Raw genomic sequence first — 26,637 nt, forward strand, 5'->3', positions numbered from 1 at the left:
ATTCAATATTAATAGTTTTAACTAATTAATAATAAGTATTAACTATTAAATCTAATTAATTGATAATAACAAAATAATATTATATTAATGCTATCTTATTTTAATGATTATAAATAAATAAATAATAATTATTGATAATATTAACAATAATAACTAATCAATAATTTTGCACGCTGCCCACCTGCCATGTCGAGGAGAGAAAGCTCATCGATGTTAGAAACATCATCGAAAAATTTTGGTGCTAAGAAAGACAGCCCCACAAACTTTCAACTCACTACAAGTGAAATGGAAAGAAGAAATGGCTTTGTTGAAGCAGAACCCGCACCTGATTGATATTACTTGTTGCCACCTCTATAATCATCTGCTCCCTGTGCTCTCTCCTCGTCCCAATGCCAAAGCTTTAATAGTATTCCTTCCCTCCATCTCTATCCATAATGAGACAAAGAATGGGCGTCTCTGTCTATTGCTAGTGCACGTGGGATTGAAGTATCATCTAGCTTGTTTCCCGCGAAATCCTCCCTAAAATGCAGAGAGAGAGAGAGAGAGAGAGAGAGAGAGAGAGAGAGAGAGAGAGAGAGAGAGAGAGAGAGAGAGAGAGAGAGAGAGAGAGAGAGAGAGAGAGAGAGAGAGAGAGAGAGAGAGAGAGAGAGAGAGAGAGAGAGAGAGAGACCCATTCAAGGAGAAGACCAGCTTGATGATTGCAACACTTGCCCCCAAGCTCCCACTAGCTTGCTTACATCAGTTGCTCCTAGGATCATAAGCTTGCTTGCAAAATAAGGAAGTGGTATAGATCTCAAAAGTGATAGGAGAGACAAATTAGAAATCATAAAGAGACAATGAGAAGAGAGAGAGAGAGAGAGAGGACGTCATGCATTAAAGTGACCTCAACTCGCCTCAATGATTACAGATCATGTATCTATTATAAAATCTATACCCAAAATCAGATTCAAATTCAAAATTAGGCCTGGGGCAAAGAATGGAGGTTCGGGAGATCACCAAACTAAGAGCCAAAATAAGGTAGTAGTATAGATTCTTCCAAGCTACTTGTCTTGTTTCATGTGCTATAATGTCTTCCTATAGAATTGCAATCATGCTTAGTTTTGTTAATCTACGATCATTATGTAGTTTTTGTTTGCCCTCATGCATGATATTAAACATTCGATCGCATAACCTACGTAGGCACAATATCCTTTTTCTTTAATGTGATGCCATTTATGATAGGTTATTAGATACCCTCAAAATGTCTTGTAGAGGTAGAGCAAAATTTCAGTACTCCCCTCCATTTGATGAACAACTAAAGACCTAGAACTACAATTATGCCCTAGGACCATCATAGGTTTGGTATGCCCTCATACATGGCAAATATTTGGCCACATAACCTGCATCGGCACAACATCTTTGTTTGAAGTTTATTTGAGCATTCCCCTCCATTTAATTAAAAGAACTTAAGACCTGCTATGGCGAGTGCATCGGCAAGGGCATGCGGCACAAGGATTGCCAAGCTTTCTACCTCGCTTCGCTCCCTCAGGCCTTCCACATCGAAGGTCCAAACGCAGGTCCTCTCCCGCAGACATTCATGGCGTTCTGATGCCTTTTCCAGGTCGGCATTAAAAGCTCGATCAATTCCGAGATGTAGTTTCGGGAAATTCTTCAAATTTTGAAATTCAGCTACTTATCAGTTTCTTTACATGGATATGTCAATTGTATACCAGTGCGCCCAGGCTTGGCTGTATGGCTGGGTCTTTGCTGATGCATATGGCTCCTGCTGCAACTCTAATGGTTTCTTGCTCAAGAACGAGGGCAACCTTTTTCAGTCAGATTGTTCTTGCAGGTACGCTACAAAATATGTTGTAATCGGTTATATTAGCGTAAGATAATCTAAGGATTATGCCAGTGTAAGGTAGTGTAACGAGTTTGATAGGGGACTGCCATTACAGAAAGTTTGCACCTATTACTGCTGCTGCTTTACATTGACATTGACATATACTATTAAGGAAGTATGGTGTATTGAAAGCTTTCTAGATTCGTTGGGTTGCACCCAGTTGTTTCACTACTTTGAAATTGTGATGGGATTCCTGCTATTGATAGTACAGTAAGAGTTGAACTACAAAGTTACAAAATTTGGAGATTTTGAGCATGAATATGCTTTTACGTGCTTGGGTCAAGGTTTCACGATATGCCATTGATTGATTGGCAAACAGTAGGAGCATTAGTGATATGGTGCAATGTTCCTACACTACATTTCAAGTTTTTGTCACAAACACTAGTGCGTGGTCGTTTAGTTAAGTTGCTAAAGACATTGTTCTTTGGGACCAACAGCGCAATCTAGTGGTAGTGAGTTATTATCATGAGTATCAGCCTCATGGTACAATACCACATTGCTCAAGATAAAATATTTAATAATGTACCGTGCTAACATATTGGAGCTGACTTTTAATGGCACAATAAAAAGCACATAATTTTTAGTAATAATTAATAATGTACCGTGTTAACATATTGGAGCCAACTTTTAATGTCACAATTAAAAGCACATAATTTTTAGTTGTGTATAGTATGTGGTCTTTGGAGGGTCATTGCAATTGTAGAGCTCCTTTACAGGATAGAAAGTGTCCTCAACAGTTTGTAACCATATTTGTTTATTGGTCTTCGTTTTCTTTATAGCCATATATCAACTTATGAGTAGCACACTTTCCTTTTGTTTAAAGTCTTACACATGTTTGACATGGGATTTTGAGTATTAGGGGCCTCCTTGTTATTAAAGCTTGGAATCTACACCTATTGCGTTATGGAAGCATGGTATTATTCCACACACTTGCTCATGCAAAATTGCAAAAGTGTTGTAAGATATCAACTTATCTCTATGGTACTTGTGGGCCTTTCGGATTTTTACCGGGTGCTTGCCACCACACGTCGTGGTAGCCCAAAGGCAATGCCAACTTGTATTTTTTTGATGAGTTGGTTGCTTTACTATGACAAGAATATAGTTGAATAAATCATTTTGTGTATGTGGTAGATGATCAGGTCTCTTCTTGCATCTCATGAAGGGATAAGCAAATTTGATTCCTTAGCAACACTTGAAAAATCAAAACGGGGTTCTTCTTTAATCAATCAAATTCTAATGCAAGGCCTAAGAAATGTTGGTGTAGTCATTACTTTGTGAGACATATAAATAGTGTGTTCTAGGACCTTTGCTTTAAAGTAGCCAAAACATCAGTATCCTTTGCATTACGTAGGGTATAAACCTTGACTTTATGGTAGGTGTCCCTACAGTGTAGACATCTTTCATAGTTGTCTCGAGTACCCTCTTTGGAAGAAGGTGGGATGCTTTGCCAACATTGATCCTCTGTATGGTTGCTCCTCTTGCAATGAGGGGAAATGTCCTCTTTCTTTCCCTTGTCCTTTGTCTTCTTTTTTCCCTTCTCTTTCTACTTCACTTACCAAAGCTAGCTATAAAGGCCTTGGTTTTCATCTTGAATCCACTAGGGGTCTTGATTGTTGAGCCTCTTGCTCCAATATCATGAGAATGAGCTCCTCCATATCAAAGTCTCATGCACTTGTGGGGTAGTAAGCAAATTGGAATAAAAGATATCATACACAGGAGAGAAAGTTGTGTAAGCAATGTGATTGTTGTATCCTCTGGAGAGATAACCTTTCTACAAGTAGCTAACTCAAATTGAAGCTACTTTATCTTATTGATATGATCTCTCATAGTAGGAGAATCAGAAGGGGGATAACTTCTCACCATATCTCCACGGTGAGTATGTGAGAGAAGGTGCAAACAACTTAGGTTGGCTTTGCAATGTGGTCCAAACTTGGTTAGTGGTGTTAAAATTCTTAACATGAGCTAGCACATTGCTAGAATGATTTTGACAAATCTGCCCTATCCACAGAATCACCGGCATTAGATCATAGTGGTGAGTGAATGATAAGATGTTGTAGGTGTCCTAGATGGACCATACCTTTGTTTGTGAGAGGGAATAGTTGTTGCCATTCAACTTGTGAGCTATTGAGAGGCTGAAGTTTGTTGAGCAAGTTAAAAAATGCCTTCATCAATTGAAAATTATTATGCATTTTTGCCTAATATAACTCCACAAAAATAGCCCCAAGAAGAACTATTCATAAAAAAGGCATTTTATTTATGGCAACAAGATAATTGCCCAAATTTTTTTGATGTAAGGTCATGTTGCATACATCCATTTGATTTGATCTAGATTGCTCATTACTCTGCTCACTCCACTCCTCTTCTAGTTTTCCCTATTTCCTTTTCTCTTTAACTATCTCAATCAGCTGCCATCTAGATGACTATTGCTACCTATCTTTGCAAGTTGCCACCCACCATTGGAGGTGCCACTACCTACCTCTACTGGCCTCCACTTATATTTAGAGTTGTTGCCAACTTTGTGTTTTGCACTTTTCTTTCATTTCCTTTCCCTAGAGGTTGCTTCCAAACTAGCAAAGCTACTTGCTACCCTAGCTGTTGGCTGCTTATCTCTAAGGCCGCATCTTGTCTCCATGTTTACTTCTTCACCATTTAGGAATTGTTATCTATCCTTGAGGTCCATAGGCATTTGCTTTTTGATGTTGCTAGCCTTGGAGATTGCTCCACATATTTGTGTTTTTATCGTAGGATTGTTGCCGTTCTTGTGAAGGTTGTTATACTCCTTGGAAGACCTTTTGAATGTGTTGTCTTTCATTATCTGAGACAACATATACATCTTCTCTCCTCCTTTGACAAGTGTTGTTGACCATCTCCACACTTGGGCTTTTGGATAGTATCGTCATCTTGGACCACTTTGATATCACTGACCCCTTGGCTCTCCATAGCTCTAGTTCTAGAGACAAAAGGCTTGAGGTCTTTATATCTGATAATATTGTTAGATCGAAAGATCCAAACGTGGTACCATTTGATCCCAGTGATCCATAGTAGACACTCCACATAATAGACACGATAAGCTTGGTCAATGGGTATTATGCAGAGTTGCAATTTCTACACCAACCAAGAAGAATGGAAATTGTGGGTAGAGCCATTATCAAACAAAGTTGTAATATGCCCAATAATCTTTAAAAGATCATGCAGACCAAATATAATTTTATCAATTGAGCAACCATTGCAAGTACTTGCTTTAACTAAACAATCTTTCAATGAAAATTGAGAAGAAATATTTGGAGCTTTATCAATATTTATTTAAGTCTTGGAAATAGACTTCGTCCTTTTATTTTAGGGACACTCTTGATCATTGTGAAAGTGGCCCACTTGATAGTAGGCAAAGCAATGACCCTTTAAGCAATCCTTACTATGAGTGACTTTGTGCTTATTATCTTTCTTCTTACGCAACTCCAAAGATGGCTAATGAGTTGTTGCTAGGATGGAAGATTTTCTCTAACTTAAAGATGGAGGGAGCTTAATGGGAATCCCTTGTCAATTAGGTGCCCCTACTTGCAGCCAAAGTATTACCAAATTTTTTTGCATACCTATAGACATCCTCTAGCAAGTATAATGGATTGGGAAGCACCTCGTTTTGATAGTTTGGTAGCAATTTGAAAAGATATCACATGTAAAAAAGCAGTGCTTGAGGATCGTCCAAGGCTTTTGTTTTATGTAAAAAATCTTCATATTCTTGTGGCTATGTATTCAAGCTAATTCTTCACCATATCCAACTTAAATAATTTATGTAAAATTTCAATCCAATCATCGGTTACGAATCTTTTTTGAAAAACGAATTGAAAATGTGTCCATGTTTTTGGCTTGGGATGTAACACGATTTGTATTTGTTGTTTGATATGTTGAGTGTCATTGAATCATCGATACAAGTCAATACAACGTTTATTTGGCTAGCTATAAATCGATATTCATCTCATCACACTTCTTCTTCTACCTTGTAAAAAGATTAGGTTGAAATGTGGAAGGGCTGTGCAAGAGAGAAAGTACAAGTGAAAGTAAGTAAGAGCTATGGAGGTTGCAGCGAGAGAGAGAGAGAGAGAGAGAGAGAGAGAGAGAGAGAGAGGGTATATGGGAACTTTGATAGTCACAATGTGTGACTTGCTTTCTATTCTATTGTTATAGAAAGAATAAAGAATAAAGTGATAGTAATGGGCGGTCGCCACCTATAGAGTACAAGTATATGGGCATCAAGTATAGACTAACTGTGGGCAGCTATGCACAAGTGATCTTTAATTCTCAATAATCTCCCATATAAGGGCGAATGTGCTGGAAAAAACAAGAAAATGATAACAAAGTACAATGTATACCTATAAGTACAACTAGATAAGGAATAGATGTCATCTCATCCTATGTCCATCATCTTCCTGGATCTCAATATGCTAGGTCTTCGCATGAAAGACTGGAATACGTGCCAAATAGATAGCACTCGTAGAGTTTGAAAGCAATATAGGAGTCATATTTGTGATATAAAGATCTGCAACCAAGTGGTCTAACCATAGGGCCTTCTTGCAAGTCTTAGTGGTTGCAATGTACTTAGTCTCGGTAGTAGACAAGGCAATGTATTTCTACACCCTAGACATCCAAGCAACAATACCTCCGTTTCAAAGGTGAAAACAACCAGATGTGGACTTCCTACTATTTGCACGTCTTGCATAATCAAAGTTTGTATAGAAATCTTGACAAGCTCTATATGCTTGTCCTCAATCATCTCTCTAATGAAGTAGTAATGGATCTCAATATGCTAGGTCTTTGCATTAAAGACCGGATCACGTGCCAATTGGACGACAATCATAGTGTCTAAATGCAATGCAAGAGTCTCATTTGTGATACCAAGGCCTGCAACCAAGCGGCCTAACCATAGGGGCTTCTTGCAAGCCTTAGTGGCTACAACATACTCGGCCTTGGTAGTAGACAAGGCAATGCATTTTTGTACCCTAGATATCCAAGAAACAGTACCTTTAGTAAAGGTAAAGACATAGCTAGAGGTGGACTTCCTACTATCAGCATGTCTTGCATAATCAAAGTCTGTGTAACCCATGGCTCTAGTGTCTTGGTTCCCACAACAAAGACACAAATTTGCAGTGCCCTTAAGGTATCTCATGATACCCTTCATGGCATCCCAATATCGCTTGTTAGGTGTCACCATATAGTGAGCCATAACTTCCATTGCAAATGTTATGTTAGGTCTAGTGGCTATCATGGCATATATCAAGTTGCCTACTGCGAAAGCGTACGGTATCTTGGCTATCTTGACCCTCCTATCATCTGATCGGGGACAATCAGCCTAACTAACCTTCACATGGGAAGGTAAAAGGGTATCAATTGGCTTACCACCTTGTATATGGAACCGCTCAAGTATTTTATGAATGTACTCCTTGTGTGACAAGTAGAGGAGTCCCTTAAGAGTGATCACATGTAATGCGCATGCCAAGTATATGAACAGTATGGCCCATGTCCTTCATCTCAAAGCTCTTCTTGAGCTGAGTCTTCAAAGCATCTAGCTCATCATGTGCACTCCCAATAATCAACATATCATCAAGATATAGGACCGAAATGATAAGGCTATTATCACGGGCACTCTTTGTGTAAAAAGACACAAATCGATATCCTTTCGGGAGTAACCCTGTGAATGCATAAAGGCATCGAACTTGTGAGACCATTCCCTAGGTGCTTGCTTAAGTCCATAAAGACTCTTTCTTAACTTGCATACTAGGTATTCCTTATCCTTTTCCACAAAGCCCTTAGATTGTTGCATATAGATGTCTTGGCCCTCTACTAAGAGTGACTTGGCCCTCTTCTAAGAGTGACTCACATTTGTGCATAGCCTTATAAGTAAGGGGCTCATCAAAATTTGTCACCATGACAAATGCATAAAGGGCTCATAACAATTAGGAGGATGTGAGGCTTTAGTAGAGAGTCTCAAAATTGGTTGGGGGGTTTGCACATCTTGTCCTCCTTGTCCAATATCATAATCCTACACAATAGACGGATCTTGGGCCACTATATCATCATCAACAATTGTAGGTTGTTTAATTGCAGTTGACTATACTGTTATAGGAGGCTCTTCTTGAAAGATCACCCACGCACGTCAATCATTGGCTATGGTTGCTTATGTATCTTCCCTCATGAAAGACAACATCATGGTTGCGGATTACCTTTTGAGTGTGTGGATCCCAAAGGTGATAGCCATCTCACCTGCATCACCATAATCACTATGGTAAGAAGAGACACTTGCGGAAGGACTGCAAGGAGTTACTAGCCTCAAGGAAGAAGCAGGAGAAGAAGAAGAAGCGAGATGCAAACTCCTTTGGGGAGTCATTCTCTTCCTTAGACTTCGACTTTGATCCTTCGGCCAATGTGAAGTCCAAGGTGTGGAAACTTCTTTAGACTCAAGGAAGGGTTTGATTGCCCCTTTCTCTACTGCTTTCTAGTCTAGTAATGTGGTCATCCCATCACGACTCTCTAGCTCTAGAGAGGGGGTGTGAGAGGCTGGTGAGATGGGGCAGTTGTCTCATCTATACAAGTCTACAGGTGCATAGAGAGAGGGATATCCTTGGCACATTGATTGAAGTCTTGCAAGTTCAAATCCTAGAGCTAGGATTGACATCCAAGTTCATGATGAGCTAGTTATTTGACAACGAGCGGGATTGGCTCCTAGTTTGAGCTTACATAAGGGGACACTTTGGTGGTCTTGGCCAAAGGCGGGGAATCCATGGCTACGTATGTTCAGAGGCATTTTTGATAGGATGGTCTTGTATGCTACTGCAAGGCATTGTTGACGGACATAGAGATTTGTTATGACTGTACTCTATTTTTAGGAGTTGGTACGATCGACATCGACATCAGATTCTCTCCAAGGTACCTTGGTGGTGGCTTGATCACCTATTGCTTGGGTATCCATGGTTCTACTCTAGTGGTTATATGTTGTATGGAATGTGATGTGCCATTATCATTGTATTGTATTAGATCACCCATGATTTGAGAGGGGGTGTTAGTAGAGTATTTTTTAGCTCGTGTGAGTATGTGTATGCAAGATGGGTTGGGCATTTTAGTCTATATTTTAGGCATTTTTCTATAGGCATTTTCCATGCAGATTGACATTTTTTGTTGCCAATTGACCAACATTAATGCTACCTAGAGCCAACTAGTATTTGTTGCTCCCATATTTTTGTCCTATTTAGTCTATGGCTTCTTCTCGTTATTTAGTCATCATCATTCTTTAGGTGGTCTTCTTGTTGGAGAGAGGAGCTAGTGCCGTTGCCCACGCAGCTAGTGACTCATTGTTGTACGCGTCATTCTCGTGTTTGGTATATGGATTCCATCTCCCGAGCACATCTCTAGGTTCTCTTCTTCTGCAATGTTCTTGTGCTTTCTCTCTTCTGTCTTGTGTTCAACAAATTATTTGAGTGCTTTTCTATGCTTCCATTGTTGCATCACTTCTGACACCTCTCTTGGGAAGGCCAAGTATGTTATGTTGATTGTTGATGACTTCAGTTGCTATATGTGGCTCTATTTCTTGGAGTACAAGAGTAAGGCGTACTCTTGCTTCTACGAGTGGAAGGTGTTTGTGGAGAAGCAAACCTCCTTTAAAGTATGTGGTGTTCGAGCTGATTATGGTGGCGAGTTTTGTTCTAACCTATTTTTTGAGTTTTGCAGGAATTAGGATATTCGGGTGGAATATTCTGATCTGAACCCATCATTTGAAAATGGTATTTTGGAGCGTGCCAATCTGACCATGCTTGAGATGGCCTAATCGATGTTGGAGGAGAGATGTCTTTCCCATTCTTTATGGGGTGAGGCTATGGCTATCGTGGTCTATAGATACAATAGGTCACCTACTTCGGCTACTAGGCCTTCTTTGGAAAGAAGCCTTCAATTTTCCACTTTTGCATCTTTGGATGTGAGGTATACATCCACGTGGACAAGAAGAAAGGCGGAGTAAACTCAATTCCAAGTTGAAGAAGCTTATATTTGTTGGGTACAGTACAACCATGAACGGCTATCGACTCTATGAGTGGACGATTCGCAAGATGGAGGTGAGCAGGGATGTGATATTTGATAATGGTTGCATCTTACGAAGACACAATACAGATAAGAACTCAGATGTATGCTTGGGAAATGGAATCCATATATCCAATACGAGACAATCGCATACAACAGTGAATCACTGGCTGTGGGCACCAGCATTGGGTCCTCTCCCCAGTAGAAGATCCACAAGTGTGATGATGAGTGGCTGAATGATTGAGGAGGAAGAGCTTGAATAAATAGGAAAAAAATATGTCCTCAATATGATCAGGTTGGTCAATAATAAATGCTAAATGTGACCAAAATGAAGACCATACAAAATGCCTAAAATATCCTAAATAATGCCCAGCCCTAAATCATGCACAGATTCACATGTGAGCTGACATATGACCAAAATGAAGACCATAAAAAATGCCTAAAATATCCTAAATAATGCCCAGCCCTAAATCATGCACATACTCACATGTGAGCTGACATATCTGCTAACACATGATTTAGGGCTGGGCATTATTTAGGATATTTTAGGCATTTTTTATGGTCTTAATTTTGGTCATATTTAGCATTTATTGTTGGCCGACCTGATCATATTGAGGACGTATTTTTGTCCTATTTATTTAGGCTCTTTCTCCTCAATCGTTTAGTCACTCATTATCACACTAGTGGATCTTTTGCTGGAGAGAGGAGCCATTGCTGTTGGTGCCCACAGCCAGTGACTCACCATTGTATGCGATTGTCTTGTGTCGGATATATGGATTCCGTTTCCCGAGCATACATTTGAGTTCTCATCCATATTGTGTTCTTCAGTGTTCCTTCTTTCCTTTCTCTTTTGTCTTGAGTTCAGGAGTTTATTACAGCACATGTTTATGCTTCCATTGCTACATCTACTTCTGACAATTGAGTTGTTCGAGGGGGAGTTTTTTTCATCAAGAGAGGAGGATCCACCTTCCCATAGCTAGGGGGAGTCCCTTCCATAGACAGGTGCTTTATAGGTACCGGAGGCTTCTTGGTCTCTCTTGTAGTGGGATGAGCCTATCACCATTCCTCAATGGTATTAGTGACTCATGCAAGATTCAAGGATTACTTAGTTCCTTGAGATGCCTCTTGGCCCACGCAGGCTAGCTAGGTTACAGGCGCGGTGGGATAGTTCACTTTGTGTAAACTGTGTCCTTATGTCTTAGATTCTTAAGAACCATGAGCCTACTATACTCGATGGGGCTCTTGCATAGGATGCTTGGCGCAATGCTATATAGGTTAAGCTTGATTCTATTGAGCAGATTCAGACTTGGGAGTTGGCTCTTCGTGGTGGAAGAAGTGGAAGGTAATTGGTGTGAAGTGGGTCTTCAAGACTAAGTATCTTGCAGATTGGACTTCGCATCGACAGCTCGGATGTCCACTATTCGAGCTATCTTGGCTTTGGCCGTCCATCACCATTGGCTTGTTTATCAGATGGATGTGAAGTCCGCCATTTTGAATGGCATCTTGGAGGAGGAGATTCATAATGCATTGCCTCTTGGTTTTCTCGTACAAGGGAAGGAGGACGATGTTTACAGGTTATGGAAGGCTCTCTATGGCTTGAAGCAAGCTCCCAGAGCTTGGTATCAATAGATTGATTGGTTCTTCTTGAATAATGGCTTCCATTGCTCGGATCATGATCCCAACCTTTACTACAATGGTGCGGAGGACAAGTGTGTCTTGGTCATCTTGTATGTTGATGACCTCATTATTACAGGGAGAGATATATAAGAGGTTGATCGTTCTTGGCAAATATTGGGCCAGGAATTCGCCATGATGGATCTTGGGATCCTACACTTCTTCCTTGCATTGGAGATCCATTAGATAGCACAGGGCGTTTTTGTATGGCCAGCACAGGTACATCTCCGAGCTTCATTCGGAGATTGGTACGGGCAAGTGTCGGCCTATTTCTTGCCCCATGGACCTAGAGTCCAAGCTTTTGGTAGCAGGAGATCTTCTCAGTGATGCCACTCGTTACGAGTGCTGTTTCAGCTCTTTGATGCGGCTGGTCCACAAACATCTCTTTTGTGGTGGCTTTGTTATCTTTTTTCATGAAGACTTCTACTCAGGCTTATTGGCGAGCCGCTTTGCATGTTCTGCGCTATCTTTAGGGGACTCGATTTTACGGGAGCATATACAGAGAAATGGCTACTCTTTTAAGTTGGAGTGACTTCGATTGGGTAGGTGATGTGGATTCACGAATGTCCACCATTGGTTATGCTATCTCCATTGGATTGGGAGCTATCTCTTGGAGCAGTAAGAAGCCACCTAACATGGCTCTTTTATCTACGAATGCCGAGTATTGTGCCCTTTGTTTTACAATTTTGGAGGCAATTTGGCTTGGTCATTTGTTGGTGGAGATTGGCTCTCCATAGATAGGACCTACAATGGTGCATGTGGACATCCAGAGAACTCTTGCTTTGGTGTAGAGCTTGGTGTTTCATGCTCGCGCAAAGCACATTGAGGTGAGTACCATTATGTCCGAGAGCGGATTGTGGATTTCGAGTTAGCAGTGGCCTACTGTCCTATTAAGGACAATGCAACGGATCTCTTCACGAAGCCTTTGCCGAAGTCTTCTATGCTTCATCACATCAATTTTGGAGGCAATTTGGCTTGGTCATTTGTTGGTGGAGATTGGCTCTCCATAGATAGGGCCTACAATGGTGCATGTGGACATCCAGAGAACTCTTGCTTTGGTGTAGAGCTTGGTGTTTCATGCTCGCGCAAAGCACATTGAGGTGAGTACCATTATGTCCAAGAGCGGATTGTGGATTTCGAGTTAGCAGTGGCCTACTGTCCTATTAAGGACAATGCAATGGATCTCTTCACGAAGCCTTTGCCGAAGTCTTCTATGCTTCATCACATGAGATTTTTGGACCTTCAGACACTCCCAAGATCTAAGAGGGGGTGTTAGCCTATCACTTTTAGTGTTGTTAGCTTGTCATCTCTCGATTGTGAGCTCCTGTCAGAGTTTGACGAAGACATGGTATCTCTGGTATTTTAGTATGCATTTCTCATGTTTTAGGCCCTATTCGTATGTTTGTTAGTCGGTTTACACTACCACGGGGATGTGAAATTTTAAGCAGCTTTGACCTTGACGATAATATTTGATTAAGTTATTAATCAAACATGCAAGGTTGCTTAGCACATGTGACGCACATGGCAGTTATTTCATGGTAATAGGTCAAGGACCTCGAGGATGTAGTGGGTGTCAAAGACAAAAGTTGTGATAGGTTATGCTAGTTGGGCTTTGGTGGTCAGTTGGTGTCAATTTTTGACCCTAGGGCAATTGTTTGTCTAATAAGTGTCAGTGATGATACTAGGGACTAGCATTAATTAATTAATTAATGCAAGTCTAAGGTCAATAGAGGTTGGGGACCACTCCAAGTTACAAATGGCCTAGCCAATTTAAATATGGAAAGGCACATTTAATTTTGTCCAAGCATCAGAGGGCTGAAATTAATTTTCAAGATTATTCAATTCTTAAAATTAATAAAATGAATGGATAATGCTGAAAAATGGGTTTAGAAGGATGCCACTTGGCAAAAATGCCCTTGCAAACTGAGAAAACGTTTTTGGGGCCTAGATCTTAGTCATTCAGTTAGTTTACAACCTGGGGGAGGGAGAGAGGGAGTTGTTGGTCCATTTTTTGATCATAGAACAACAATTTGCTGCAGGAGACAGCCATTTGGGGGTCTTAGCAAGTAGGGGGCATCACGAGATACCTTCTAAGGGCTGGTAACAGCATTGTTGATCACGTGATAGCATTTTGGAATTGCCTAGCAATATGTGACTACATTAAATGGAGGCTGTAGTAGGCAGCAGGCAGATTTTAGGGTTTTCTCGTGAAGAAATTAGATTTCTTCTCATCTTGGAAGCAGAAATTTCAGATCTGTAAGTAAATTTTCAGAAGCACCAAACCATATGCTACAGCATTCCACAACTGATTACAGCTGTTCCAAGGGCAAATGCATCACATTACATAAGAAATCCCAAATTTTAGCTGCAATTTCTGTTGTACATGTACCCACGGCATAAATTTTGACACGCACGGTCAAAAGCCCCAAAGTTTTGTGCTCAAAGCATCAAGTACACATCTGCATTGTCTATGTCATGCATAGAACAAGCCAATGTTGCCAAAATAGAGCAATTTCAGCAAAAAACCTTAAATTTGTTAGCCTGCTCTTTATCATTCTCAGTCTGTCATCTCCTGGTTGTGAGCTCTTGTTAGAGTCTGACAGGAGACAGAGGAGCTCTGTCAGTCCTTTAGTGGCTGTTTTCATCAGTCCACAGCCTGCGGGAGTCACACAGCCCATACTGGGCTGTTATTGTGCAGTCGGCCCAATTTTCTGGGCAGGTCGGCCAGATCTGGCCAAAGTCAGCCAGATATGGCTGGTCGGCCAAATCTGGCCAGGTCGGCCAGATTTGGCAGGTCGGCCAGATTACTAGCTTGGGGGCTATATATAGCAGCCCCCCCAGTCATTCCAGCATTGTATTCTGCAGGTTCAGCACTGTCTCCGTCATCTCCGTCTCCGGCATTGGTGCTGCCATTGCTTCTAGTCTGTTCTGGTGCCCTCACTGACGCTCTGGGCTGCGTGCAGGGACTGCTCTGTCCATTTCAGTGTATTCAGCATTCATCTCAGTCAGTGTAGACTTTCTTCCTTCATTCCCTGCTTTCTCTCTCCTCTCCTTTGTGTTCGTGTTCTTCTTCCGTTGCGCACTCTCACAAAATTTTCCTAGTGCTTGATGTCCAAATTGCATGGAATTAAGCCTACATGTACATAAAATGACCAAATGGCGCACAAATTTTGCCCAAACAGCAAAAGCCCCAAATTGCACGGGGTCCAATGTACATCAATGTCGAGAAATTGGGTAAATTTCAGCCCAATTTTGCATGTATATGAAAAGCCGCAAATGTCGGAGGCAAAATGTCACAAATTCTTGCAATTTTCTGAGATAGATATCACTGTTGTGACTTGCTCGCACCAAATTTGGACAAATCCCCAAATTTCTCAGGTCTAGTGTGTACAAATTTCAATGAAATTGAAAAAATTTCACTAAAATGTGAAAAGCCGCAAAATTCCCGGGCAAATGTGCATCGATTTTGCAATTTTTGAGTTAGATTGTCTAGCTTTGCGTTAAGGTCCCCAAATCCGGGAAAAGCCCCAAATTCTCTGGTTTAATTTTGCACAGATCTGAGATCTTTGCCTCCAACACATGAACTTCGGACAATAGTAAGGAATTAAAAGAGATTTGGTAGAAAATAACATTTCTGATTTGAAAAAAAAATGATGAGGGGCCCCATTGACCCGCTGTCACGACTGGCAGCCCGTTCGCTGCGTGCGCATGTTGCTCGCCTCGTCGACCGTCATGCCTTGTCCGTTGGCGTCACCTAATTCACGCCCGTCCCCGCCGTGAACTCTAGCCGTCATGTCTGCACGCCATGAACATTGGTCCCTTGGTTTGGTCGCTGCTCGCTAGTCTTCAACGTGACACTGGTTCCCTAGTTGCTCACTGGACCTGCCCATTGCAATTGTAACTTGGTTTTTGTTGGCGCCTAGTCAGCTGGACCCCATTGCCTAGTCGCCACATACGCTAGTTCATTTTAAACATGACCTGAGCTGCATAGGCCTCTTGCTTGATGACCTATTTAGTGGTTGCTTGCATGACCTGTCAGTCTTGTACCATAAGCTCTGATACGAGTTTGTAGAGATCGGGAGGCACGAAGATCGAGACAGTCAGTGTTCGTTAATAGCAGCGAGACAGAGAGAGTGAGAGAGAGTAGAGTAGAGTGTGCACGATTTGTGGGTACAATGACGAGTGTACCAATTTAGGTTTTTAAAGATAGATATATATGTGTAAGTACAATTGCTAAGAGCGTGTTCACACTTGAGCCCATTAAAAGGCACGAGGGTCTTTATTCCCAACATCTTGTAAGACCTTAAAATCAGCATGGGATGTACTTGGGCGTATGCTTGTTCTACGTAACGAGGCCAGAATATCTTATCTCCGTAGAGAATTGGCCAATGTGAACATGGATGAGGGTGATAGCATGACAGATCACCTTACTCACATACAGGATTTGTGTGAGCAATTGCTCAATGTGGATGAAATCATTCAAGATGCTAAATCGGTAGACATCACAGTGAACTTTCTTCCAGAGTCGTATCTTGGTTTCCATATCACTTTGATGTTGTCTTTGAGGGGGGGCAGCAGCCCCTTATATTTGTGGAGTTGGAAGGCCTCTTGTTGCAAGAGAAACTGACTCGGAAGAATGTTGCATTGCGTTCAGGAGATGTAGCTATGCTTTCCAAGTTCAAAGGCAAAGGAAAAGTCAAGCAAATTGCGAAAAATCAGCAAAAGGGTTGCAAGAAGCTAGATCACTATATTGATGAATGTTGTAAGAGATTAGCCAAAGAGAAAAAAAAGGACTCCGGTTTGGTTGCCCAAGAGACATCAGCCAGTAAATCTACTAATGGTGATGCTTCAGCCAACTTTATGGAGGTGGATTATGCATTTTTGACTTGCAATTATGATTCTTCAATGGCCGATTCAGCATTTAATGCTGCTGAAATGCAGCAAACATGGTATTTTGACAGTGGAGCTTCAAAGCACATCACTTCTAGGAAGTGTTTGTTTTTCTCTTTGCATTTAGTTCTTGCTAGGAAGCATGTTACATGTGCAAATAGCAGGAGTTATGATGTTTGTGACATTGGGACAATCACCATTATTGTTGCAGACGGTTTTAACTTCATGCTTCTAGATGTCTTGTTTGTGCTTGGCATTACAAAGAACTTGTTGTCTATCTTTGCTTTTAACAAGCATGGCTTTTAGGTCATCTTTGAGGATGACAAATGCATTGTAAGAGACAGGGAGATGGATTATGCACTTAGGTTGTTTGGGACCCTATATAAGAGTTTGTTTTTATTGGATACCTATGATGCATAGTCTCATGATGCTCTAGGAGTCACTATTGTATCGCCCACTATACAGAATGCTGAGCGATGGCACGTCCGCTATGAACATATTAGTTTTGGGAGTCTGATGACCCTTCAGATGTGTCTTATATTAGAAGCATTGCCTCTAGTTGAGACTCCACCTCCTTATGCACGTGAGGATGTATTTTGGGCAAGATGCACAAAAAGGATGGTGCAATGTGTGTTGTTTCGAAATTGCAGCTTATTCACTCTGATGTTTGTTGTCCCATGAGGACACGCATACTTGGAGGTCATCTTTACCTTGTTACATTTATTGATGACTACTCTCGGTATACATGGGTGTATGGGCTGAAAGCAAAATCTGATGTGTTTATGCATTTTAAACATCTTGTTACAAAGCTTGAGGATGAAATTGGCTTGAAAGTGCAGACACTTCGCATGGATAGAGGGGGGGAGTACATGCCTTGTGCTTTTGAGACATATTTGCTTGATCATGGCATTACGCATCAAGCCATTGTTAGAATGACTCCGTAGCAGAATGGTGTTGCTGAAAGGAAGAATCACACTCTTATGGAGATGACTTGTTGTATGCTCAAAAGCAAGGGGTTGCCTCGTGAATTTTGGTTAGAAGGCCTTCACTGTGCAAATCATATGATGAATCGTGCACCCACTAAGGCACTAAAGATGATCACCCCGTTTGAAGCTTGGCATGGCAAGAAACCCAAGGTTGACTACTTTTAGGTATTTGGTTGCATAGCCTATGCACATGTTTTGAAAGAGCTTTGTGGGAAGCTTGATGATAAGGTTGTAAAATGCATATTTACTGGTTACGGTTCGGAAAGCAAGGGCTATTGCTTGTATGACCCACACATAAAGAAAGTTTTTCTCTGTAGGGATGTTATATTTGGTGAAAATGTTGCATTTTCACGTGATCAGTTTCAAGTGCCACCCACCCAGGACATTGGTGATGTCTTTGAGGGTCTCTTTCCACTTTCTTTGGAGTCCATGCCTGCTGTAAATGGCCGGACAAACATAATACAATAAGCTATTGTTGCACCATATGCGCTTGAACAACAGGGTATTGAGGATGGTTTGCCACATGCAATGGAAGATGTAGTAACAACATGAAAGGGCTGCTGTAAATGTAGCGAAAATAGTCCTGAGATGACTGTTACAAACTCTCCAGGAGAGTAAAATGTACGCTTCTTTAGCTCAACACACTAGAAGTGCTGCTAGACATGTAGCACATGATGTAGAGGGAGCCTATTTGACTGATTTTACGAAAGTAGATGATTGTGATGAGTATGTATTTATGAGCTCATTGTTGGATGATGATGAGCCTACTTGGATGAAGCTCAACAAGATGTACATTGGATGCAGGCCATGTAGGATGAGTTAGACTCTATTGCCACTAAGTCTACATGGGATCTTGTGGGCTTAACACTTGGCAAGAAGGCCATTGGCACAAAATGGGTTTTTTTCTTTGTGGACTGTTCATGCATTTTATGGATAAGCAAGAAATAGTCTATAGTGGCTACCTTGTCCTGTGAGGTTGAGTACAAGGCAACATTCACGGCAACAGTGGAATGTGTATGGTTGCGCAGATTGTTGGCTGATCTACATTTACCATTGGAGGGTCATGCACCCATGGTTTCTGACAGTCAGAGTGCTATTGCAGTGGCACGAAATTGTGTGTTTCATGCTTGCACGAAATGTATTGAGATGCATTACCATTATGTCAGAGAGAGATGCTATACAGGAGAGATCAACTTGATGTATGTTCCTACATAGGAAAATGTTGTAGACATTTTCAACAAGGCACTATCTCGTTTGAAGTTTGAGGCTTTTCAGAATTCCTTTAATTTTGGTATCCTTTGGTGATTGATCATTCCTGTACTTTACCACATTGGTAGTGCAGGGGGTTGTTAGAATTTGCCAATTCTATGGGTGGTGCCCAATGTTTTAGTCTTTGGTTTTTTTTCAGTTCTTAGTGTGAACACAACTAAAGTTATAAGTTGTATCTCCACTCTTAGAGTTAGAGTTAGAGTTAGTTAACTGTAGTTGAGTTAGAGCTAGGTCTATCTTAGACGTATCTTGTACCTTTCATTCTCATTCTTTTAGTTCAGCAAGTACACTCCATTTGCTTTAGCACACTCTCATTGTCTTTCTTTTCTCTTCTCCATAGCTGACTGTCATTTGCCAACAATGGGCTGCTTGTCATCTGGTACCTTAAACTTGTATTAGATCCTTTTACTTCTCTTGTAGGGAAGATGCTGCATTAATGTTTGGGCTACAAGGTTGAGAGTATTGTGCAGCCTCTCATGTCTAGATGCTTTGAATCAAGGAATTGTGTTCTTTATCTTTGCATAACTATTCCTATCTTGGACAACCTTGCCTCTAGCTGTCAAAATTGCCTTAGCAACTTTTTGGAGCTTTCTTTGAACTGACGTGTGCTGTAGTATCGTTAGAAAGAGACACATGCTCTTATGCCTTAATAAAGCTGGTTGATCTCTACGAAACTAATTATTGGTAATACTTTTATGTCTAGTTTTTTGAATTCAAATGGCTTATATTTTTAACGATGAATGTTTTCTTGAGACCCATGTCTTTGGAGTGAGAAAACATGATCTAGGCTGTCATCTTGATGTACTTGTACAACTAAATAATATACGTGTACTATACACGGAGGTGAAAAAGGGCTTTTATTCCAACAACCTCCCACTTAAAGCTCCGAAGTGAACCTCTAATCGATTCCCTCTAGTCGTATGCAATGCTCATGCTGAGCTTTCCTGAGACTTTTGGTGAGAATATTTGCAAGGTTGTCTTGTGTTTTGATCTTGGTCAACGTGATTAGACCATCTTCCAGAATCAGTCTAATAAAGTGATATTGCTCATCTATATGCTTTGTGCGTGAATGATACATGGCATTCTTAGCCAGATACACACCACTCTGGCTATCACATCCCAACATTGCAGTGCCAATAGAAATGCCGAGATCCTTTGCAAGTTTGCTCAACCATATAGCTTCCTTAGAAGCTTCAGTAGCTGATATGTATTCAGCTTCAGTAGTACTGAGTGCTACGATGTTCTGCAACTTGGAACACCAAGAAATGGCCCCACCAGCAACTGTAAAGACATACCCACTAGTAGACTGATGAGTATCCAAGTCACCTTTCATGTTGGCATCATAGTAACCCTGCAAACTAAGTGCACCCTACCCATAGCAAATACACTTTCTTTGTGTACCCTTTAGGTATCAAAGAATACACTTGATAGCCTTCCAATGTGTTTTGCCAGGATTTGACATAAGCCTACTAACAACTCCCACTACATGAGCAATGTCTGGACGAGTAGCAACCATAGCATACATAAGAGAGCCACAGCTGATGCATAAGGGACTCCCTTCATATGATTGGCTTCCATGTCATCTTTTGGGCTATTGGCTTTTCCAAGTTTAAGGTATGGAGGTAAGGGCACCCAAAAAGGCTTAGCTTTAGCTATGTTAAATCTATCCAGTACCTTTTCAATGTACTTTTCTTGAGACAAAAATAGCAATTTTTGCATTCTATCCCTGTGAATTCTCATGCCCAAAATATGCTTTGCATTACCCAAATCTTTCATGGAGAAAGCTGATTTTAGCTGATCTTTGAGAGCATCCAAGCTAGTCTTACTCTTTCCAGCTAGCAACATATCATCCACATACAAAACAAGTATGATGGGGTTGCCATCTGTATCATTTTTCATGTACAAACAATGATTTGCATGGCTGCGTGTAAACCCATGAGAGAGCATAAAAGTGTCAAACTTTTTGTACCACTGCCATGGTGCTTGCTTCAGCCCACACAAGCTGGGTTTTAGTTTACATATCAATTGCTTTTTTCGAGGAACTACAAAGCCCTCGGGCTGTCTCATGTAGATTTCCTCATCAATGTCACCATGGAGAAAAGTTGTTTTCACATCCATTTGGTACAGCTCTAAGTCCAAGACAGCAGTCAGAGCAAAAAGCACACGTAGAGTGGTCATCTTCACAATAGGTGAGAAGACCTCTTGGAAGTCAATCCCTTCCTTAGTGCCTCTCCCCAAAATTCATGAGGGAGATTAGCAGTGGACAACATGCGCTGCACTCTCACATAAAGTCCTATTATATCTCTCAGTCACCCCATTTGAAGAAGGGCTGTAAGGAGCTGTAAGCTCTCTCTTAACTCCATGCAAGTCACAAAAAGATTGAACTCAGTAGATGTGAACTCACCCCCATTATCAGTTCTCAAGCATTTCAGCTTTTTATCCGTCTAAGTGGTCACAAATGCATAAAAAGTTTTAAAAACAACAAATATTTCACTTTTCTTTTCAATAGATAAACCCAAATCTTCCTAGAACAATCATCAATAAAAGAGACAAAATATGCAGCACCACCCAACGATTTCATGGACATACTACATACATCATAATGTACTAAGTCTAAGACATTGGACTTACGAGAGACACCAGAGTAAAGGGAATTTCTCATTTGCTTTTTAAACTGGCACTTGTTACAAAAGTCAAGTTTAGAGCATTTTCCATCAACCCTCTTTAAAGAGGTAAGGACATTAAGTCCTTTCTGGCTCATATGGCCTAGTCTCTTATGCCACAACTCCAAATGACAACCAATTTCAGCAACTGCAAGGAACTTGCCATTCAAAGCTTTACAGTGCAAAAAATACAAAGTGTTCTTCTTGGTTCCTTTTACAATTAGCATAGAACCCTTTTTCAATTTCCACAAACCACCACCAAACAGTGTAGTGTAACCATGCAAGTCAAGTTGACCAACAGATAGTAAACTCTTTTTGATTCCAGGCACATATCTGACATCTTTCAACACAAGCTCTTGCCCATTATCTAAAGACATGTGTACAGTGCCAATCCCATCAATGCTGCAAGCATGGTTATTTCCAAGGTACGCTTTTCCATAACTGCTTGCATTGAACATAGTAAAACACTCCAAACAAGGAGTTACATGGAAAGAGGCACTAGAGTCTACAATCCAAGTTTGATTGACACCATCATCAACTGACAAAAGTGCATCAATCACATCAGCCTTGGTAATCTGCATATCTTGCATGTGATATACAAGGGTATCATAATCAACTGCACATAATACATCAGCCTTTGTATCCGAGAGCTCCTCTATGACTACATTGGAGGCCACATTGGCCTTTTTCTTGCCTTTGGCTGCCTCAGATGCGTCTGTCTTATCCTCTTTCTTATTTTTGTCTCCTGCATTCTTCTTTCTCTCTTGTTTCTTCTTGTAGTATCCTCTATGACTACATTGGAGGCCACATTGGCCTTTTCCTTGCCTTTGGCTGCCTCAGATGCGTCTGTCTTATCCTCTTTCTTATTTTTGTCTCCTGCATTCTTCTTTCTCTCTTGTTTCTTCTTGTAGTACTTGCAATCAGGCTTTTTGTGGCCCTTCCGACCACAGTGATAGCAAGTAATGTCACTCTTTTCCTTTCATTTGCTCTTACTTCTGATACTCTGTCCAGCATTTTCATTTTTCTTTTCAGCCCTACCTCTTACATTATAAGCTGAGTTGTTGCCTTCTCCACTAGACATACGTCTAATTTCTTCATTCAAGATTGAACCCCTCACACCATCATATGAGAGATTAGGGTTATTGCTGAGAGAAACCACCAAGGTCTGCCAAGAATCAAGCAGTGTCGTGATCAGAAAGATCGCCCTCAACTTATCATCAAAATCCAAATTTGCATCCTTGAGCTGATTAAAAATGCTTGTAAATGCACTTAAGTGCTCAGCTGCAGGCTTTGACTCATCTAGTCGCATGTTCACCAACTTGCGCATTAAATGCACTTGATTAAGAGGTGTGGTGATCTCATAGGTAGTTTTCAGCTTCTCCCATATTGCATAACTTGTATCTAAACCCCTAATGTTTGTCAAAATGTCATTAGTGACACCCATCTTTATGTAAGCCACAACCTTTTTGTTAACTCTGGCCTAATTTGCGTCAGACATTTGTGCGGGTTTATCTTCTTGCAAAGCATCCTCACAATCCTTTAAGAACAACATGCCGTGCATACAGTCTTTCCAAAGGTCAAAGCCATGACCATCAAACCGTTTGATTTCCATCAAAATCTTGATGTTTGAACTGGAAGAAGTTGCAGCCATTTTTATCACGAACACAAGAGTAAATGCACTGAATTGCAGAAGCACAAGCTGAACTGTTGACCTGTCAGGCATCGCGTGGCGCCGGCTGCCCGTTAGCTCCGCGCTGGTAGTGCCTGCTTGTGCTGGTCGCCGTTCCGTCTGCTGCCGTTACCTGGCCGTCACGAGCAGTCTTCTGCTCGGCTGCCCGCACTGGTCTTCTTTACGACCTATTCATTTGCTGCCTGTGTATCACCTGTCAGCTGCACCTATTGACTGTCAGTCTGCAGCCGTGTTGCTGGTCCTGTCATGTCACGCCTGACTTGTCAAGCAGTCCGTGCACAACCTGTGCTCTGATACCAGTTGTTGGAGCTCAGCTAGAGGAGTGACCAGCAGTTCGAGGAGTGAAAGTGAGAGAGAGAGAGAGAGAGGGTACGATTAGATTTGGGTGTGCCAACAATGTGTTGGTACACAAAGAATAAATTTATACTTAGGGCACGTGTGACGTAAGGGTGCCTTCACATGTACAACTAAATAATGTACGTGTACTATACATGGAGGTGAAAAAGGGCCTTTATCCCAACATATGGCCTCTCTATCTACAAATCCATGAGAACCTTGAAGGATATCATAGTGCCTTGGGCTTAGGGTGTCTTATTTGGACACTGGGGGCCAGTTGATCAGTCACTCATGTCTTGGCGCTGGGTCAACTTCTCATTACTGACCTTGTCTGGCAGGCATTAATTGTCCTCATTTTGCTGTCACTGTATTGATCATTGATGCTTACCCTGGTCTGTTTTCTCTCGCCTTCTCTCTTTCAGTTGGTGTTTCTGATTGCACTAGTCTGTTTTCTCTCACCTTCTTTCAGTTAGTGGTTCCAATTGCCTTTAGACAGTACAAGAAATTTATGCAAAATGATGATCAAAGCACATACATCAGAGGGCAGAATTTCAATGATCAGCAAAATTGCGATGTGTGCTTCCGATTGCCTTTAGACAGTACAAGAAAATCACGCAAAATGATGATCAAAACACATACATCAGAGGGCAGAATTTCAATGATTAGCAAATTGCAGTATGTGGCTTGGTTTCTGCTCATGATACGTCATTAAGGGCACAGTGACACCCATGCTGTCTGAATTGTTGACAACAGTAGCAGTGTATGTTTAGGCGCTAATTCTTTTGAACTGCTGATCTAATTGAAGTAGGTTTATCTGTTTGTAGCCATGCATGTTCTGCAAAACAAGTTCCCTTTGCCTGGTACTTCTTTAGCTTTCTTTATGAAAGATTCTCTGTAAATTTATGCACGTCTGAACATGGTATGGAATCTGGATAACTACTGCTACAAAAGGCCATTAAAATAGTAAGAAATGCCATAGCTATATACTCTTGACAGCATTTGGTCAATTTGCAAAAGGAAATGATTGTTGCAAAATATGTGTACCTCAAATGTTTCCTTAGTCTTGCTGGCCTTTATTTCTGATTCAAAGCTTCGGTAGTGACTATTTAGGGAATCTTGTTCCTAGTTTCAATGTCTTATCGTAACTGCTGTTCCAGTAGATGTTCTCCTCATGTTTAATGAGCTAAGATCTGATATTTAACCACTTATTTGCCAAATTGCTTCTCATTAAGGAACCTGGCTATTTATGTTCAGATGATGAAGATGGCACCTAGTGCAAAGTTAACTTTTTTGGACTTGTATACACCATGCAACATCTGGTAATGCAGCTTTTGCTCCTGTCAGATGACTTGGACGGTACATGATGCTGTGGTATTCTTACTGTTGAAGCTGGAAGATGGATTGGTCTCTAGGTTCAGCCTTCCAGTTTTATGTTGATCATACACCATAGGTGCAACATGCGCCCTGATGTTGCTATGATTGTTTCAAGCTTCACCAAATCCCACCATTGTCTCCTTTACTACTGAGGTGAACAAAACTTTCCACCTTCGAGTAACATTTTTTTGGCTGAAATTGTACAGTCAAATGATTACTTAGGTTTGGCTATCACCGGGTTAAACAGCTTTTTAAAAATTTTCCCCTCATTGCAAGTGCTTCAAAGAGTTCGACTGAGACGGCAGTTTTTGAAAATGGCTAATGAGATTGCTGTTGCTAGCATTGAATTTCTCCCCCTTTCAATCTGTTGACCAAGTCTCAATTTCAAATAATGTTCTAACTAGCTTGCTTATTTAGCACAGCTTAAATGAGTGGAGGACTTAGTTTGTCATTGGAAAGTGGGACTTTTTTTTTGCATTGATTGGTGGAGCTGGTGATTTAGTTAATAGAGCATGTCCATTGTGGGCTTTTATTCCATATTTTATCAATAGGAACTTAATAATTTTATTTATGTTTACTTGCACAACTCGATGAGGCCAGTTCTAATGCAATCTTTGTGGTTAGCTTTTTTACTAAGCTTACATTGCTGTCAAGCTACCATCATTACAAAATCGTGCATGTGTAAGTGGACAGTGTTAAAATTTGGTTAAAGGCACTGGTTTGCCTCTTTAGTATGTTCACTTTGCTTTCAAATCACCCTGCATACATTGATAAGGGAATCTGACATGTAAACTCTCATAAGAGTTGGTAAAAGCACTGACTACGAAGTGTTCATGTATGTAATCCATTGTGAATTTTGTGGTAGGCTCGTAATCAGAGACTTCACTATTAGTACATGGAATATGCATCTGAAGTGCACATTCCCATCAATTTTGTTTTTAATTATTTAGGATTACCATTTTCCAATGTGTTGTATTGCAATGTAAGTTTTTTCGATGTTTATTTTCCGTATGGTTTGCAAGGGCAAGAATTGGATTGGCTGGGCTACAAGCAACCTCTTCACATGCAACATTCCTTCAGTGGTCTCATGCCGGCCAATCAACTACTTCTATCTGTTGAGTAGGTCAAGAAACCTATGTCTCATATTGGCAAGAATCAAGACATAGATCGCTTTTTCTCAATAAGCAAACTTTTGAATAGAAAAAGGTTGCTTATTGAGATCCAGTTTTCTTTTCCTTGTCTAGAACAGATACCCTTCTTGTTTGTGTAGCCTTAGCAATACGGCTTGCAATTATTATTCCAAGCATTTTATATTGTATGGCTTGTAATGATAAGGATTGGATTGGTGTAAAATAGAACGGGAAGTTTCAAGTCAATTCTTTCTACTTTCAGCCACACTCTACTATCCTTTGTATTTAGCAATATTGAAGCCTTATATTATAACTCATGATAAAATTATCCATTTTTAAATTTCATTTAATGAGAATAAGAAACGGTTTGTTTAGTCGTTAAACATGTTCTCATGTATTTTTTAAAAAATCGACCAAAAATAAATGAGACAATGAGATGAACTCAAAACAATATTTGTAGTATTGCTAAACCATAAATTCTCGACTTGTTGACTCAACAATTTAAACATTTCATTGAGAATATTGGAATTCTTGATGCTACTAATCCTATTTGATCCAAATTTTTTGATTCATCTACTCAATGGCCTAAAATTCATTGAAAATACTATTTTCATTGTCTTTTAGTAAGGTACAACATGATTAAGATGAGTATCGAAAGAGTTCTTTAGCTTTAACGTTTGCC

General features: G+C 40.6%; 1 long non-coding RNA gene across 2 annotated transcripts; it reads left to right on the forward strand.

Moving 5' to 3' along the window:
- Nucleotides 1-1,376: 1,376 nt before the first annotated feature.
- Nucleotides 1,377-26,218, forward strand: LOC148032975 (uncharacterized). Of its 2 annotated transcripts, none has more exons than XR_015691697.1 (3): nt 1,377-1,600; nt 1,713-1,831; nt 24,796-26,218. It is a non-coding gene; the product is annotated as an uncharacterized LOC148032975 (long non-coding RNA). The 2 variants fall into 2 exon arrangements; XR_015691696.1 differs by having other exon boundaries at nt 1,378-1,600; nt 24,706-26,216.
- Nucleotides 26,219-26,637: the final 419 nt, after the last annotated feature.

This window comes from Lygodium microphyllum, chromosome 8 (genome assembly GCF_053477565.2).
Source record: "Lygodium microphyllum isolate KBCC chromosome 8, Lygodium_microphyllum_v1.1.10, whole genome shotgun sequence".
NCBI classification, from domain to species: domain Eukaryota; kingdom Viridiplantae; phylum Streptophyta; class Polypodiopsida; order Schizaeales; family Lygodiaceae; genus Lygodium; species Lygodium microphyllum.